We start from the raw sequence: 6759 nt of genomic DNA, 5'->3' as shown, positions 1-6759 counted from the left end.
GCTAAAGCGCATTATCCTCCTATTTAAATTGTGGTTCTAATTCTAAATTGATTTTTGAATTTCAAAATGTTCCAATTGAATTTTCAAAATTTTAATATTATGTCAACTGAGGTTATTTCATTAATTAACTTTGGCGTTAAATGTTGGTTTAAATCTAACAAAAAAAATATATTAAAACATATTTTTCAAAATGCAAATGTGTATATGCGTACTACACGAACATTTTGGATCTAGTATATTAAAAAAAAGGAAATACCTTTCTTATGTTTTATTGACACAATTTTTTTTGCAACACTCTTGATCTAAATTTTCCATGGGATTAGTATACACGTGTTTACAATTAATCTTTGTCTTTTAAATATGATTGGTATCAAACCTAAACTGATATTTACTAATTAAATAAACGAATAGATTAATGTAATGACCTAATTGATAAAAGAGATCAACACACGTGTTCCTTTAAAAATCTTAAAGATATATTTACAAGTTTAAACATAGATTGTATATTAAAATCAAGTCCAGTTATAATATTTAAACAACTTAAGAACAAGGTGTGGAGGAATATAAGTGTGGTGGTTCACACCATAAGAGGTTTGGAGAGTCACAAAAGATTGTGGTGATTCATATTGTAAACGGTATGGAAAGCCACTAAAGATATGATTTAGAAGTGCTGAAATAATATTTGAGTGAGTGTTAGACTTGTAAAATTGATCTTGCTCCTCCTCTTTACCACGAAAAAGAGAGTATTTATAAGAGAAGGTCCTAAAGTAGGTCCTACAACAATTTTCTTAGACGAATAAGAGCTTACAAATAATACCTCTTTAGATGCTTTGCATACCATGCTCTAGGGATGAGTTGGTCATTAAGGCTTACGAGTTTGTATGCTTTAATAGGCCATTCCCAATCTTCAACCATATTTCCTCTTTGGCCAATAGGGATGTTTGCTTCCATGTTTCATATAACCCTATCACTGTCCTGAAACTATTGATTATGTACCTTGACATTGTAATACCTGGCTATTTGTGGGGATTGAACAACTAGTTTTGTTAAGACTATTTCTCTAACATTTTTTAAGATATTCAAATTGGTGAGCTAAATACGGTATCAATTGTTATAACAATTAAATTATATAAAGTATAGAGCAATTTTAAGATAGCAGTTCACATTGTAAATTATATAAAAAGCAGCTGATGATAATTTAGAGGTGTTGAGATAATATCCTAACAAGATATTGGTTTATAGATTGATGTTGTTTCCTTTACTCCCCAAAAAAAGTATTCATACGAGGATGAGGGCTTGGAGTGTACCCTTCTTATAATAATTTTCTTCTTGGTAAAGTCTTATTTAGACCCTAATTAGGATGTAGATAGGATGTCACTATATTTAGAGTTAGTGAACTTGGAAAGTTAGAAACATTTAATGAAATTAGATCTCATCTTACGGTTATCCTTGATGATGCTGTGACGAAGCTTAATGATAGGGATGCTTAAGCATAAAGGAGTATAACAAAATTAAAAAATATATTTTTTTGAATAATTTTATTATAAGTTCTGATTGTATTTGTTTTTTTACATAATGTTTAAAATTATTCATTGCCCCTCCCCAACCCATAAATAAGAGAATAATGCGTTTCAGCACACTCGAACCCATATCTTCCTGTATTGGTAACAATGTCCATGCCAATCGAGCAAAGACTCGAAAAAAATCTCTTTTTAATTCAAAACAAACTTCAAGTTTTGCATCTATGTGGTATTGAGAACTATTAAGACAACAATAAACCATAATTTCAATTTATATTAGTATGATTCTCACCCACGCTTCGTATTGAGTTAAAAAATTATTTTTTTGTTAATTATAGAGTAAAAACTTAAAGGTTGCAATATACTTTAAATTTTTGTACTATTCATATATATGGAATTTAGTCTTCATACTTTTATTTTTAAAAATTTAATCTCTTTACTATTCAAGTTTTAAAATGTAGGTCTATTTGTTAACACTTTAAAATTTATTTGTTAAATTAATTGATGTGACAATTTAAAATTTAAAAAATACTCACTTGGTATTCATGTAATAAAATGACATTGGAATGTACTTGAATTTAATAGAAAAAAATTAACATTGTTAACGATTCTTAAAAATTCACATCAACATTTTAATCGGAATAAAGTATTTAGACTAACTAATGACATTATAAGAGTTAATGTACCAAAATATTTCAAAATTGAAATATACAGATTAAATTTTAAATATAAGCTAAGTATAAGGATGAAAACTAAAAATTAAAAACCTAGCGAGTAATTTAAAATCTAAATTCATGAAAGTTTGGAAATAGCAGATAAGTGAGAGGTGGTGCATAGGGAAGAGGCGAAGAACAGCACCGTGACTGTAATTTAGTGAATGACAAATGAGTAATGGGGTACCCTGCAAGGTTTCTGCTGGAGTTTTAGACATGTCCAATCCTCTTCAGAAATATTTTTCATTTTTTAATTATTTATAAATTTACATTATTTAAATAATAAAGGAGCAGGCAAAGCAAAACACCATAACCAAATTCACAGCAATCTGTTCGATCAATTTTTGGCCCCCACTTCTCATAGCGCGCGACTCTCGGGAGCGGAGGCTGTTGCCTCTTCTGGGTCTCTCTGTCTCTTTTATATTTTTAACAGGTATAATAATAAATTAAGTCGTTATTATTTACATATTTCGTCAATTTTAGTTTTTTTTTTAAATTTAGTACTCAATTTTTTTAAAAAATTTTAATGAAATAAAATAAATAATATCATGTTAGTATGATCATATAAATTGTTACGCCCATATCGTTAAAAAATTTAATGTTTTAATCAACAATGACAATAATATTGTAAGTATTATATATATGTTAAATTAGTGGTCACATTTACTATATTATAAGAATCATATGATTATCTTCCAAAATTTTTTCCCAATTAATAAATAGAAATATATATATTTCAACGTATTCGAACGCATGTTTTTTCTACATCAAATTTAGTATAAATTTTAATAATTAAATTTAATTTACATAACTCAAATCACACGTGCTTTGCTGCCAAACTGGTAAGAAAAAAACAGCACAATTTTTTTTTGCGTGTCAGACTGGAGGCTTGGAGCTGGCAGTGACCTTTTTACTGTTTATCGTTGAAAAATATTGGTTTCGTACCATTAACAATTATATGAATCTTCCATCTCCTTCTTCCTCAATAAAATAAAAATTCACAAATTGAATTAAAATGCGATACACCGACTCAATAAATTTTCTTTCAATGTTATTTTTAAGATTTAAACTTTTATTTTTACGTGTAACGTATCATATCATTGTATCAGTACTTACATAGGTAATGAATCTTCTTATTTATATAACTAGCCTTATAATATAAGGAAAAAAATATTATTGATAAAGATATAAAAATGTAAATGTTTTTATTAATTAAAATTTGTCAACTTTTCAACTAAATTAATGTTTAATTAATTTATGGTATCGACTTAATTATTTTATGTTTAATTAAATTTTACAATAATCTTATTATTGTTTTTCTTTTGTTATTTATATAAAATTTAGATTTTATGAATTAATGAAAATGGAAGCCATAAATATACAACTTTGGCATGCCACTGTAGAGTGATTTGAGTGATTGATATTTGAATGAGTTTAATTATTAATTAGCTATTTTTATTCTATTTTGTCAAATTTTGTTATTAGTCTTTATACTACGTATAATTTATGAATTTAACCTTTATATTCTTATTTTTAACTAAATTTTTTGGTTTTTTTTTAAATTTAAAATTTCAGTCATCAGTTAAATATTTTAAGTTGTGTAAATTATAAATTTACTCCTTATTCCTATAATTTTCGAATTTAGAATATAAACCCTTCAAAACTGCATGCAAACTTCTGCAAAATAAATTTTAAAAAATAATAGTAAAGTTTGACTGTTATTAGATTGAATATTCTTTTATGCTTGGGTGGGTAACCCAGCTGAGGAATATAAAAATAGAAAAAAGGAAACCAAAAACAAGATGATATATTGCATTGTTTCAGATTTAGTAGACACAAAGCAGGATAGATTTTGGTAGCATATGAATAATATAAAATAATGAGTTGTTTGTTATTATATATTGTTCTAGATCTTTTAGTTGTTGATTTGTGCCATAATTAATCTATTAAAAAAATCAACTCTCCAAATAAGGAAATGAGTAGAACATCATCTGCCATACATTTTTCAATATTAAATGATGTCCTCTTATAATTGGGAGCAGTCAAACTTGATTCGATTAAAAAAATTGAAAAAAAATTTAAATTCTGAGTTAATTTTGGTTAATTTTTCAATCTTTTGATTCATGTCAATTTTGAAGTGAGTAAATTAATTTCTCTCTCAACAAAAATTACAAAAGAAGAAATTAAAATATTTATAAAAATTCTATTTTTTATTTTATAATGATTTTAATTTTTTTTAAAGAATATATAAAGAAAGTTGAAATTTTAAAAAAATTCTACAATAATAATTTTGGGACCTAAATAAGTTAATTAATTATTCAAGTTTATCGTAGTAAAAGTATCTTATTTTTTTTATTATTTTGCTTTGAAGAAGTTTTTAAATATATATGGTTTCAAATTTGTGTGCTCTAACATGGAGTAACTTATACTGTAACAAGATTTCAATTTAATAAGTTCAAAATTTTAATTTAACTCAAATAATTTAACTCGATTTCATTCGACTCGAATTCCATTTCAGTCGGCTCGATTTGAAAAAAATTCTAATCGAGCTAGCATAGTAAAATAGGACTCGTCAACTAGAAATTTTTACACTTGATTCGATCCAACATCATCCCTACTATTATTTGGTACTCTCCAAGAGAGAAATAAACCTAATAGTCTCTAATGATGGCTTTATAGATGGAAAAGATATTCTTATTTAATTTGAAGTAGAATAAGGAGAGGTAATTTTAGGTTAGGGCCGTTGACGGGATTGACTATTTTATTAGAAGTTTTTAAAATGTTGTTTTTTGAGTAATTGATCATAGCTTCAAACAGTGGAGGTATTATACCTGATGTGTTTATGCTTAGTTTTAGTCCCGAGTTTAGTCTCCCTTCTTCAAGGAAAAATGCTAAAACATTTTTTTGGTGGATGTAGGCACTCCTAACAAACGCTTTGAACCCTTTTGGGTTCTCTTCCAAGTACAGAGATAAAACTCGAGGCTAAACCAAGTATAGAACTTTTGGCACAATACTTCAACTGTTTGAGGGTTTGATCGGTTGCTTAGAGGATCACACTTTAAAGACTTTTTCCAATAAAAGAGCCAACCCCTCAACTACGGTTAAATTATTAGTGGTAATTAAGTCTTTTAATCCTTAAAAAGTTAATAATTTAAGTATGTTTTAGCACAAAATTTTATAATATTTTCTTTATTTTCACTGCCATGATAGGAAAAAAAAGTCAAAGCTTGAGTTGTTATAATAAGATTTGATTCGTACCATTTCTTTTTGTTGTTTATGTAAACGGCCATCACGTCAATTATCAAATTGATGAATAAATAATTGCTTTAAATTTTAAAAAAATTGTTATTTTCATGCCTTAATTAGGCATTATTGAGGTTTGATGAATTATAAAGTTGCATTATTTATCTTTTGATTAAACTAGTCTGATGAGTTTCACTATATTTTTTTTATAAAATAAGTTGTATTATTATGAGGATATTTTTATCTTTTTATTCTTCATATAAAATTAATAAAAATTTTATAATTTTTGAAAATTTAAATTTATCATTTTATTTGATTTTTATACGAGCTTTTAATAAATATATTTTTTGCATAATTTTTTTTACCCACGTTATAAGTGTGGGTGAAGCTATGAAATTTTTTTAGGGGAGCTAGGATTGAATTATAATATTTTTACGAGGTTAAAGTGTAATTTTATCTTGTATTAACTTTCAATTTTATCATTTTTGAAATGAATAAATATAAATATTTGCATTTGGAGAGGGCAAAGTATATTTTACCGCACATTAACTTTTATGTTTTATTTTCATTTACTAGGAGATTAAAAGACATTTCTTTTCATTTTAGGAGGACTGAAGTTCCTATCTACCCCTCTAGAATTGTGAAATCCCGTTACTTGAGATATCACATTCATTATCAAAGTAACGACAATCATTCACAATCATTTATGTGAGTTAATGATTTGTTTTAAACAAGTTATATATTCAATACGATATACAAGTATTATTGGGGTTGCTATTCCTAGACTGAAACCAACTTATTATGTTACCGTGCGATCTCTACTTGCTTGCGAACTAAACTACACAATCCACCTATAAGGATGAGTTAAAGGAATTTCATAATCATGGAATAAATAACCAAATGTCAGTCAATATTATAAGACGTTCTTACAGTGTTAGACCCACGTCATATCCTGTAGTTCAATTAAATAACAAAATTTAACCTTGAGTTTAAATTTTATATACCATTCACTCCAGATATACGAGTGTCTTCATCTAGGAGAAATAAGTTACATTTAAGGATTTCTTATAATTATATTCTATGGATAAGTCACGTGCAAAGAATTTTGAAAATTTCTTTTCGTGAATTCTCAGTTAATGAACTTTTACGTATAATTTCATGCTATACGAACTTGAATCTGCGGCCAAGTTTTGGCAGACTTAGACATGCGGATTCACACCTTACGAACCTATATCTGAAGACGGTTGTTGCGGATACGTACTTGCATACATGCTTGAAAATAA

Source organism: Gossypium hirsutum, chromosome D06 (assembly GCF_007990345.1).
Source record: "Gossypium hirsutum isolate 1008001.06 chromosome D06, Gossypium_hirsutum_v2.1, whole genome shotgun sequence".
NCBI lineage: Eukaryota > Viridiplantae > Streptophyta > Magnoliopsida > Malvales > Malvaceae > Gossypium > Gossypium hirsutum.
The sequence above is the reverse complement of the archived record's forward strand: the minus strand, read 5'-3'. Positions refer to the sequence as shown.